The sequence below is a fragment of the Artemia sp. Qi Xiang Cuo genome, chromosome 3 (assembly GCF_049724085.1).
Source record: "Artemia sp. Qi Xiang Cuo chromosome 3, ASM4972408v1, whole genome shotgun sequence".
NCBI lineage: Eukaryota > Metazoa > Arthropoda > Branchiopoda > Anostraca > Artemiidae > Artemia > Artemia sp. Qi Xiang Cuo.
Window position 1 is genome coordinate 64,589,511 of NC_142796.1, and position 13,330 is coordinate 64,602,840.

Consider the following 13,330-nt stretch of genomic DNA (forward strand, 5'->3'; position numbering starts at 1 on the left):
AAAACAGTAACCCTTTATGTTTTAAGATAGTTTTCCTTTCCCTCCCCCTCCTTATAGGGTCGTCATGTCTTGCCAAGTCTGATAGCGATGCTTCACTTGGTGTTTGTGTCTATGGAAGATAACAGTATCTTTTGGATATTATGTTAGAGAGTTTTGATTTTGACTATGGCAATGGTAAATTGTAGCTATTTAAAAATGTATAATGCTTCAACTTAACTTAACCATAAAAGGGCCCTAATTATAGCCTAAATTAGCTACTGGTATCAGGCTACTACTAACAATTCACTCAGCACCAATCTGTCTGAGGTCAACACAGCTCCTCTTCCATCCCGATCAGTCCAAAGCTTCTATCTTAACACTCCCAAGAAGTTCCAATTTACTTTAAATATTTTGACACCAGTAATTCAGTATTGTATGTTATTCTGTAGTATTTTTAAAATAATGGTGATCTCTCTTGAAGGTTTTGTTTAAAACATAAGGAACACAGACATTTTTAGGTTAATTTTATCTAAAGCTGGGCTATGACTTAAGGCTAGAAGTAATTTTAGCCTAATTCCCTGCTATACTAATTACTCATATTCCATAATGAGCCTGCTTCCCCCTACGCCTTGTTAGATGGCTGAGCATTTAGAGAAACTAGGTTAATAAATAATTTTTTAGTCTCATTCCAATGATCCCAACAAGTCTATATTCATGGACAAAATAAATAAACTGCATGTACTAAATTGCATATTGGTCTGCTGTCTTTTGGTAGTTGCAAGTACTAGACAGAAAGCTTAGCCAGCTTGTTATGCTATATCAAACATGTTGGCAAGTTTATGTTAAGGAGGGGATTTGGCTTTGAGTTTCCTGCGTGATAATAAGACACTAAAAATGCATAAAAATAGGAAATCTGGAAACTTTCCTGCTAAAGATGTAGTTTGATTGCTCCTCTGAAGGCAATATACTAATGAAATAATAATATTACTATTAGGTTCCTTTTTGTAGTATATTATCTGAAATTCAACTTACTAGATGAAGAAATTATCACTATCTTTGAAAGTAGTTAAGTGATTAGAACTTTCAAGAATAGATTAAGAGCCTGTCTGATCTTTCTGAAGGTACTTTGAATTACATGCCTCTATTTGCCCCCCCTCCACAGGGCTGTAAGCTTTGACAATCTTTTTGTTATGAAACTGAAACCATGAGGAAAATATCTCGTGCTGTCAATAAGGCACAGGGAAGGTGTTTCAGGCCTAATAACTTTGCTCAATTCTGACTTATAAGGTGGTAAAAATTCATAAATTGATTTGGTATTCATGAAATAAAGCCCATATGTAGTTTAAAATCCTGCTGAAATGATAGAAATTGTATTTTTAGAAAACTAAACCAAATGTAAAAGAGACTAAAAATATAAAGTTAAGTTATTTTTCTTTTTTGAAATAAACTTTTTATATTAATAATAATTAAAAGAATAATTACCTGGACAAGGTTTAATGGTTTTTTTTTCTCACTATAAATTTGTTTTAGAAAAACATTTTTGAATTTTTGTTTGTTATGTGAGGTTTTGATCATTTTTAAGGCCTCAAAATAAAATTTTACCTAGAAGCACGTATTTAAGTTTGAAAGAGCACAGAAAAAGGATTCAAATTATGTATTTTATGCAAGGATATAACACTTTTCAGCCAAATATGTATTGATAAAATTATATAATTTTATAGCTCAAACTTATATGTATTCATAAATGCTATGGAAAATATCATACTTTATATTTAATAAATGAAAAAAAATTTCTAAAATAGTCATCAAATCAGGAAAGTAGAATAGCTGTAATTATTATGATACTTTAATTACTGTTTGTAAAGGTTTGAGAGTTATCATTATTATGTTACCAAAACAACTAATTGTAAATTATTGCAAAGAAAATCGATAAAATAAGAATCCAAAAAGGAAAGTTCTTCTTTCTTAGTTAATTTATTTACTTTTACAATTAATTAAAATTGTATTAATTCTGCAACAGTTTACTGTCTGCAATAAGGTCAAACAAAGTAAATAAAATAAATCCAACTGGTACAGTACCTTATTTTTTTTTTGTTCTGGCTAAACCTTAATTTATATTTAAATTACGCAGCTCTGCCCGATAAGTATAAATTTTAAATACTAATGGATTTTTATTTAAAAAAAGTACCGGAAGGCTTCTCACCTTGTATGACAGCTTTCCTTAAAATAAAAAGTTAGTTCAGAAAGCAATTAAACCATAGAAGTTTTGAATTACATCCAGCTGAGGCCTTGTTTTTTTTTAATTTTGCCAGTATTAAGTTACGAGTTGTATGTACACATATAGTATTATTAATTTTAGTTTTGCTATTACGTGCATTAGTGAGGTTTTTAATTTGATATATTATTATCATGAAAAGCTTGCCCATGAAAAGCATGAAATGCCCAAAAGCCTGAAGTTGATTTTTCAACTGCTACCAGTAGACATACCTCTCAGGATCAGGCCTGTTGATCACAGTAATTATCTTATCCTTCCAATTGGCTCATCAATAAAGCTTACATAACGACTCTTGTAGCTCATTTGAATGTCAAGTTTGGCTACCATTTTTGTGTTTTGTTGCAAATAAGATACACATCCACCATGGTCTTATTTTAAAGATTTTCAACTCCATTGCCTTAATGCCTCATCTGTATTTTTGACATTTTTGAAAATTATTCACAAATTACAACAAGTCGAAATTTCCTTCTGTTTTTTTTTCTAGAAAGATCTTCTATGTTTAAACACATGGATCTGCAATTCTTATCTTGTGGCAAAACTCAACATTGTTGACACAGTTATTACTACAGGATAGCAAGTGTCTCTATATACAAAAGCCTATTGAAGTTGTGTTGTCTATGAAATTTGAATATATATACCTTTTATTTAAATAAACATCACATGTAACTTTGCTTGTTTGTGTAAATTCTAAGAATTTTACCAACTATCATCATCCAGTCAATTATGATCATCCATCAAAGTGTTTTAACTATCAGTTTGGAAATTGTACTTTTGTATATAGTTAATATATAATAACTCATACTACCATAGCAACAATAATATAATTGTAATTAAAAGAAATAAATGGGTATATTATACAATCTTTTAGGGAACTGTTGTGCTTCTTCCATTTCTGTTCTGGCCTTTGTGTAGTATTTAAATACTTCAAATTCAAGTCAACACTTTCCTTTGATGATTTAATTGTGAACTGACTCCAAACCAGGATGGATTCCATCAGTGCATCTCAACTTCCTGTCATTAAGCAGGGTAAGTAAAGTGATTTTATTAGAAGTTTGTTGACTAAATTAACAGCAAAATTATATAAACACTATCCAACAAGTGTTCATATAATTTTATTGTAAATTGGTTTCTTGCTATTTATTTACCTAATTTGCAATATTAGAAGTCTTTTACACTTTGTTTAAATTAGAAATAAAGAAAATCTTAATTTGTATTAATTCAAAAATGAAATTGGGAATTTTTAAGAACTATCATCATAAAAATGTAGTATTTGGTAGACAAGTCTGCTTGTAACTTGGCTTCTGGAATGGAGTGGGGTGACTGTCTGAGTAAAAAACAATTTTAAGCATTTACATGTTGAAATTATTTTGTATTGACAAATGACAGTAGATTATATAAGACAGAGCTGTGTAAAGGCTCAAACAAAATTTTCGGTATTTGGAATCTACAAGGAAAAGGAACTAGTATTTGTCAAACAAGATAATGTTTCATATTGATACACCTAAACTGCTGACACTTTCATTTGAAATTTTAATTCAATAAATGAAAATAGACTGTAGCTCAAATGTATTGTGACTATGGCCCAAAAAGCCCATTGTTGTACAACAATCTTTTATTGATTAATTATTCTGAAATAGGCAAATAATGCATAAGCCTTTGCCTGATCTTCTAGGACCATTGGGTTAATACAATCACCCCTGATGGAGAAAAACAAAACAAAAAATAAACATGCATCTTTGGTCTGGCATAAAATACAATGTTCCACATTTTTGTATATAAGAGCTTTAACTCTGTACAGTAGTATTTTTTGATTTTTTGAATCTGATTGTGTGATTGTTTAACCTGAGTGTGTGATTAGTACATAACATTTTTCTGTCTTGTTATGCATAATTGTGTTGCACCATTATGAGCTAAATTATAAATTCCTTCATATGTTAATTGGTCAGCAAAGGAAGAAAATTGAATTTTATTTTGAGTGCTGTGGGGTAGAGAAATTTCAATAGGAGGACTTAAAACAGTTCATAGAAATGCTCACCTCATGACAATCATTGTAATTTTGTTCATTGCAACAATTTGGGGGCGGGACATTTCACCCCCTGGATTTTGAAGAAGTCCTTTTTGTTATGGTATATTAATTAGAAAAACACTTATTTTGGCATGTTCATAAAAAAAATGAGAAACAGAGAAATTACCAGTCCGAGATTTAGACAATGATCGTCCCCCTCCCCCCTCCTCATTCTGGGAGGGTGCTGTAACCCATGTCCACACATTCTGAAATTTTTATTTTAGAGCATTTAACAGCCTGTCTTGATGTCAAGAAGTTTTAGATGTTGGGGCACACTTGTTTCTTTCTAAAACATTAGCCAAATTTAACAATATTGACTTTCTTGGGAGATGGTAAAAATCATAGCCACTTATCTCACTGATGCACAATCCAGACCCATAGTTACACCAGTTTATGAAAATGAAAAGTATTATGAAGTTAAGGGTGATTTTATATGTTATAATGTTAAAATTGTATTTCAGAAGTTGGGCATCAATATGGTGAGAAATTTGAAAGCTCATACCTACTTTGGTCACACCCGTTCTCTACTAATACTAGGCCTTCTTATCTTTTGCCATGTTCCTGTTATAAAAAGAACAACTACTGTTTAAAGCACCATCTTTTCTAGTTTCAAAAATTATACCTTCTCTCTTGACTCTGATTGGTCAATCGAAAATTTACTTTTGAAAGTTGGACAAAGAAACTATGAATGGCCTACATAATTGGGGCTGTAGTTTTTTTTTGTAATTTCGGTTTGGGTTTTATCAACAAGTGTGACTATAATAGGGCCTTGCCATGACATTCACTTGTATCATACTCCTAGTGTAGTGCAGGAATAAGCGAAAATTGAGTGCTTCAGATGTTTTTGCCATTGGTTATCCAGTTTAAATGCAAAAAAATCAAGGTTACTTTTATTGACAGATTATTAATGTCCTGTCAGACATCATCAACATCAATAAAATGATTCTGGGTGTGTTTACAAGAAATATTTTTGTTTCTTTTCATTTATATACTTATATGAAGATCTAGTATTACCTATATCCCAAAAAAACTTATGACCCTAATTTTAACCCAGTTCTTATATTTTGGTACAAAAAAGAACAAAAGATTAGGGCTGGAACACTAAGAATAGGAGTACAGGTCTAAGCTGTTAAAGTATTATTATTATGTATTGAGCAACCATTCATACCAAAAAGACGTATGCATAAAAATATATGCATACTTCCTAATAACAAATACTATACATAAACAATGGGCAAATTTTATAACTTGAAGACCTTTCTGCAAGGGCTGTTGGGGGTCATGTTATCTCCAAAGGCGTAGTTATTGCGCCTTTCAACTATGCTGAACAAAATAGCTATCTCAAAATTTTGATTAGATGATTTTAGTGGAAAAAAAGTGTAATAGGGGGCCTAGTTGCCCTACAATCTTTTTGGTCACCTATAAAAGGCACTAGAACTTTTAATTTTTGTTAGAATTTTCCTGATATTCTAGGACCTCTGGGTCAGTGTGATTACCCCTGTAAAATAAAAACAAACAAACAATTAATTGTTATCTTTATTCTTATTTAAAAAAAAAATAAAATTCCACATTTTTGAATATAGTAGATTGAAAGCTCTCCAGGCAGATTTTATTATACGCTGACGCTGGGGTTGTGATTTTAATTATGATTATTTAACTTTTAGGAGGGTCTCTCCTCGTTTTCAAAATTAGTCATATTTTCTCTGATGGGTAACACTAAACTTAGTGAAAATTATATATTTGAAATCAGCATAATAAGCCGATTCTTTTTTCGGTTACCACTGGGTCTTGTCGCTCCTTTCTTAAAGCTCGGTACCATGAACTGTTTGATCAGATTGACTCTGACTTGAACAGCGTGGATTGTATTATTAGGGTTATATATACTCTTTCGAAGATAGTGTAAATTTAATGCACTATAAAAAAAATAGAAAATAGAAAGGCCAAGAATGTGATGATTTTGAAAATTTTGATCGATTTCGCTCTTCATTTTTTAGTTGAATACAAAGCGCCATTTACTATCTTTACATTGAAAAAAGATAGAAGAAATTGATGTGAAATTTTACTATATTGTAGTTTTTTGAAGATAAGAAGCGGGTGTTTTAATATGAAAGTCATGTTTTAACATTCAAACAATTGCAGGTTTGCTGGAACAGAAACAGAACAAAAATTATTAACCGTAAAAAAATCACTTTGCTTGTATTTCTCTGAGGCATATGGTTTGTGCTGAAGATTGAAGTGGGAGCCTTGCTCTATGTTAGTGACGAATCTTTTAACCTCATGGGTCTCACTGCCAGTTTCGCCACGGACCTGTGTGTTTCAAGTTACTTAGTACTTTTTTGATCAATTAAACCTAATTTGCCCCAGAACCCACTATATTACCTTTGTTTTTAACATAGTGGGATTTGAGGTTTTTTCGAGTTCTCATTTTGTTCTGGTTGAAATTATTTTAATTATACTGAAAATAATTAACTAAACTATTGTTTTTTTCTAAAAAGATACCATGTTCTTTACTCTTTTAATTGATTTGTTTTACCAAATTTCTTTCGTAATTTACAAGAGCCACTGTTGCCAGATATCGAAAGATATTCTCCATTACGTTTAGGTGAACTCTTGGAAGAATGTTTCTTTAAGTTTCAATTCCAGTAATACTGATAGCCACCAAGGGGGCTGGAAATAAGGGAATTATTCGTCACAATATGTTTATACCTAGGCTCTTTGTATGAGTTTTCAGAATGTTTTATCTGTTCACATAACTGTAAAGCTATGATCCAACTAAGTTTGGATTGAAACAGCCAAAAAGTGTGCTTTTTGGGGCTAGATTTTCTACACTTTCCTTTGGAAATGTCTGTTAAGCTTACCGTTGGCTGAAAAGCTTCTTCTTCCTATCTTCCCGTGTGCAAAATTCCATGTTCTTTTCTCTTTTAATTGATTTGTTTTCCCAAATTTCTTTCGAAATTTACAAGAGCCACTGTTGCCAGATATCGAAAGATATTCTCTATTACGTTTAGGTGAACTCTTGGAAGAATGTTTCTTTAAGTTTCAATCCCAGTAATACTGATATCCACCAAGGGGGCTGGAAATAATGGAATTATTCGTCACAATATGCTTATACCTAGGCTATTTGTATGAGTTTTCAGAATGTTTTATCTGTTCACATAACTGTCAAGCTATGATCCAACTAATTTTTGATTTGAAGCAGCCAAAAAGTGTGCTTTTTGGGGCTAGATTTTCCACACTTTCCTTTGGAAATGTCTGTGAAGCTTACCGTTGGCTGAAAATCTTCTTCTTCCTATCTTCCCGTGTGCAAAAATCGGACAGAAAGAGTGAACCCTGTAAGTTTTGCAACTAATTTGTTACTTCGCTATACTTTGGATTAATGCTCTACTATTCACTTTGGTGTTTTGTTTGAGCTGTTTGAACTCTCTTTGATTTGTTCTCTTTTTTATACGCTCAACCAACAAATGAGTGGTCCCTTTAAGATTTTGGAAAAAAAGTATAAATAAAAAAAATCACACAAAAATGATTGGAAAAAGTGAGACATTCGATCACTGCCAAAAATACAGACAACAAGTCTATCTCGTTTTCCGGTCTTTTCATTTTATTTGATTATTATGGTTTCTTTTATTTTGATTTTAGATATCGTAGCTACTTCCCTCTCTGGCAGTGATAAGCCATTTGGAGGGTGTGAAGCATATCTTACAAAGGACCCCTTTGCTGTGTTTTTAAAAACAGAAATAAACTCTGTTCAGCATTTTCCCGCCGGCGTTGAAGCGTATACAGTGAATCGAGTCCAAGACGGTATGTTGAATATTGTTTGACAATGAGTCCTCTTGACTAGCATAACTGATTACAATTACCAAGTAATTCTTGGTGTTAATACATAGTGGAAATCGTTGATACAGATAGTAGAAATGAATTTTGGAAAACTTCAAGCTTGACTTAGTTACTTTTATGAAGCTTTTTGGAAGTGATTTATCTCCAAAATATATTTTATTTTAATTTTTAGTTACTACAGCTTTAAAAACGCAGGTCCTTTTGGTTTTAGTTGATTGATCCTCTTTGAGTCAGTGGCCTCTCTGGCCTATCTTGTGCGCTGGACAAAATATTGATTAGTGCCCCCCTTACCACCTGTCTCCTAAAAATTTTCAGGCTAAATTAAAAAAAAAAATTCATGTATTAACACAATTTTCGTTTATTAGCAAAATTATTCATTTATTTAAATCTAAATTTTCTTGCTCTAAATGGGAAAAGATATGAGGAAAATTAAAATGTATTATTCAATTTGCTTATACTTACTGCCAACTGTGCCCTCTACCTTATTTCAATAAAAATACATTTTCAAAACTTCAAGACAATTATAAATATAATATTATTTTAAATATTGAGCCCCTAAAAAGTCTGCCCCTGCTGAAAATGCCACCTCTGACCTTCCAAATAACCCCTTCTCTTCTGCAATTTAAATTCATAATGATTTACTGTAAAGGACTTTTTTGCACTTTCTCCTAAGTTATTCTGATTTATGAAATGTATTTTTAATTGAAATTTTGTACTATTTCATCAATGAGCCTACTCACGATATAATAAGACAATAGTTTCGATACGATCAGCCCTATGATGGCATTTATAAGAAAAATGTTTTTCCCAAAAATTAGGACTATACACGAATTTCCCAAAAGTCTTGACCTATCTAGACCGTTTTTTTCAGGACAGATAATGTTATTTTGTCAATTTCAGAAAAAAAATATTGATACTTTTTAAAGAAAAATAAATAGTCAATTAACATTATATTAATTAACATATATTTAATTAAACCCTGACAGTCAACTATAGTAAATAATACTTGGACAAATATCCGATGCCTCAGATTAAATATTTAGGTAAGAATCTTGTCAAAAAAAAAATGTTTTTGCAATGTTTATTAAAACTGTTAAATTTTATACCCTGTTTTAAAAATAAGACATTATCCTCTCAAAGATATAAATCGTGCCTTGTTTCCCTTCAGCCTTACATTCCTTCGTATATTCTCTATGCGCCTCCCGCTCCCCGAGATTTTTGTATAGACATTTTTTAAAATTTTTTTAAGTTAAACGGAAATTATTTGATTATTTTCATTTAAAAAGAACGACAATGTCCCCCCTCCCCATGTCTTAGTTTTTGTGAATTAACGCCAATGACGACAATATTACCACCCACCTAAATTTTATATTATAGGTGATTATAACAGTATAATTATTTAATGTTGTGTCTTCAAAATTTAATCAACAAGCAATGAAATGAGTTTTATATTTAATAATAATAAAAAATAAGTTTACTATTATATTTAAAGTTTTAAGAAGATTAGACACACTTTTTCAAGTCCCATCCACAAATATATTTAACTGACTCCGAGATTTAGCTATCCTAATTTTTAAAAATCAGCTTTTTCAAAAAAAAAAAATTCTGATTGGCTGTAAAATTCAGTTAATAGTTATGATTGGATAAAATTAGTCATAGCTAAAATCGGTATCTGTAAAATCTCATTAAAAATTTTAGTGTCATTATTTAATTTAATTCTGAAAATATTATAATTTAATTTTTAAATAAACAGAATAAAATAACTCAATATATACTTTGAAGATATACCTGAACTAGTAGGCAAAATTTACCTTTTGAGACTGTAAAATTTCTTTTTCAATATTGTTGTCCAGACATTGAGGATGTGTTGCCTGAACATGAATTCTTTGGAAATTCTACAAGTACCATTTCATCAATTCACAAGAAAATATTGATGTAGCGGCTCCTACGTTCTTTTCTCAACAACTTGATCTTGGCTTTGGCTCCTTTAAACTGGACTCCGGTTGTGGTCCTGACTAAGGTATGTTTATAAGAGGTCATAGTTCACATCTAGTTAAAACTAATAATAAAACCATAACCGGTGCAATTTTGTTTTTTTCTCGATTTTTTTAACGAAAATACAAAACGAAAATGTATTTAAAAAAAATAAAAATAGAAAATAAAACTTTTTATGAAAAATATTGGGGCCTTCCATGGCCCCCCCCCCAATTGACACACCTGGACCCAGATGAGAAAAAAAAATCGCACAACCTAACCTCACAAGCCCCGAGGGGTCGAATTCGAATTTTGAAGTACGTAAAAAAAAAAATAAAAAACAAAATCATAAAAAAAGCAAAAAAACTAAAAAATTGGCAAACAATTTAAAAAAAAAAAAAAAAAAAAAAAAAAAAAAAAAAAATTGGAATGCTATATGATTCCTTTTTAATTTAAATAAAAATCTTCCTACTGGCCACATTTTAAAAATATAAAACTGATAAATATTAAAAGAAAAATAAAGTATACATTAACAAATGTTTAAAAAACAACAAAAAAAGAGTAAAAATAAAAACTAGATATTTCTTTTATCATGCAAGTGATAAGATAAAATTTTTGATAAAATTAACAAATATTTATTATATCAGTAAAAAAAGTGGTAAAAGATTTCTTATACCGCAAGGTAGTACAAAGAATGGGAGATAAGATGGGGATAGGCTGGGACACAGTTCGTGGAGGACGATTTCTATCAGGTACATAATATTCAGGGAAAAGGTTCGCATTACGGGGGTTCAAAAATGCCAACTTACCAAAACGGAGGCACAAATTATTTTTTAGTCTCTTGAGGGTCTCTAGTTTTGAAATATTTAATAAATGCAAATATGGTATCTGCCCTCTTTAAAAATAATTCTTTGAGCTCTCTTTTAGACATTTTAAATTTTTTGTGTTGCTTTATTTGAAAGGCCAGGGTGCCACACAGGACAAGCATACTCTAATATGGGACGCACAAAAGAAATGTATAATTGTAGTAAATGTGATTGAGGTCAACTGAAATTATTTAAAAGTTGAAGGAGGGAAAGTAAGGAGTTTGACTGTCGAATTGTATTATTTATGTGGATGTCCCATTTCAAATTAGAAGAAGTTTTAGGCCCGAGGAATTTAAGTGGTTAGACAGAGGCTTCATGAGGACTAGGATCACGAAAAAGCGGAAGGGATTTCAGGAAACTTACTGAGACTATTGCGGATTTAGAAGGGTTAACAGTCATGTCAAGGGAAGAGGCCTCACAGGCAATATCTTGGAGTATGCCCATTGGGTTGCTAAACATGTTTTTATGACATATCTCTAAAACTGTCAAGTCATCGACAAATTTCTACCTATTGTCATAAAGTGTTGATAGGGTGTTAATCATAAGAGAAAAAAGGAAAGGGCCTAGAATAGTCCCCTGAGGAATGCCATCAAATATGGGGAGATGATCTGAGAAACAATTTAGATATTTAACTGCTTGAGATCTATAAGAGAGAAAAGAGGCAACGAGCTTAACAAGGAAAGTTTCAATGTGGAATTCATTTGTAAGTTTATCTATGAGTAAATTGTGGTTAATCAAATCGAAAGCTTTTTGAAGGTCAATAGAAATCAGATTAAGCCAAGTGTTTTTTATGTAATTTACCCATGGTATCAACAAGATGGATCAGGTAATGAAAGGTTGACGTGGATTTGAGATTACCAAACTGTCTAAGATCAATGAGGGGGAGGACTTTCATCTTAAGCCAGTCTGCGAGAAAACTTTCATACAATTTTGAAAAAATTGAGGTGAGGGCAATAGGACGAATGTCATCAAAGCCAGGCTTCCCATTTTTCTTTTTGATAGGGGTAATAAAGCCTTGTTTCCAATATTGAGGGAACTGTCCAGATTCGGTAATTTCATTAAACAGGGTGGATAGGGGTTTTGAGAGGTAATCACTGAAAGCTTTAATCAGAGGAACAGGAATATCTAAAGGGCAAATGCTTGATTGTTTTAGTTTTTCAATTTTTTTTTACAACATCAAGTAGAGAAACATGTGGGAGTGAAAAAGGATCAGGAACATCTGGAAATGCGTAAGATAGTAGTGGGAGACTCTGGACAATAGAAGCCAGAAACTTATTGAGGTCATTAGCTGTGGTACGGTTCATTTATATTAAAATTTAGTTGTTCTTGACTCTTGCTGGTAGGTTTTTTAATTTCAGAGTACCAGTTCTTTGGTTTATCATAGCACAATTTTTTAATTTTATTTTTATAGTAGGCTCGGGCAGCTTTTCTAATTTGACTTTTTAATTCCTTTCTTAATTCATTTGCTCCAGCTAAATTACCCCTGTTAAATAAGCTTATTTTCGTGCGGATTAACATTTTTATGTGATTATTTATGTAAGGTTTATCACTTGGGCATTTTCTGATTTTTTTTTAATTTCTGGGAAACATAATGAGCAGGAATCAGTTAGTTTTTTGTACAAATCTACATTTTATCATCAAGGTTATTAGAATTATAAAAGTCTGACCAACTTTCACTGGTCAGCCATGATCCAAAAGAAAAAAGGCCTGTGTCACTGAGGGGACAGCAAACCCCAATGGAGGTAGTAAAGGAATGTTCAATGGCTGAAGAGGGAGAAAAAAGAAGACAATAGTTGGTAACTGCCTCATAATGGTGGTAGTGCTTGCGGGGAGTTGTAATACTTACTCATGTTTGAACAAATAACATCCAAAGAGGTGTTACCTTTTGTTGTAGATATTTTAACCAGTTGTTTAATATTAAGAGAGTTACAGATAGAGTCTATTCTCAGGTCATTCGCATCGCCAAGTAAGCAAATACCGGCGTTCGGATACTTTGTTAACACAAAGTCAGCACTTATAAGAAATTGTTGTATACATTTACGTTTCTGGTCAATACTTTGGTTAGGGGAATGATAAAAGACGGCGGTTACAATTAAATTGAAAGGGCGGGGAAGTAATTTCGGTCTAAGGCTCAGACATAGGATTTCATCATAATCTGATAAGTTGGGGGTGGGGATGAGTTTAGGTTGGAGGTTATCTTGGACAAAAAATAATATACCACCTCCTTTTTTGCCGAGAGGGTGATCGGGAGGGCGAAGTTATATAAACTGAGTATAATTGCTGATTTTTAGGTAATCTGGGTTCTGGGACTGAACCTCTGTCACAGCAATAATATTA

General features: G+C 31.8%; 1 long non-coding RNA gene across 1 annotated transcript; it reads left to right on the forward strand.

The window, feature by feature from the left end:
• Positions 1-202: 202 nt before the first annotated feature.
• LOC148954416 (uncharacterized) lies at positions 203-10,172 on the forward strand. The gene is made up of 4 exons (XR_016141508.1): positions 203-306; positions 3,123-3,280; positions 7,956-8,117; positions 10,093-10,172. It is a non-coding gene; the product is annotated as an uncharacterized LOC148954416 (long non-coding RNA).
• The last annotated feature ends 3,158 nt before the right edge of the window (positions 10,173-13,330 follow it).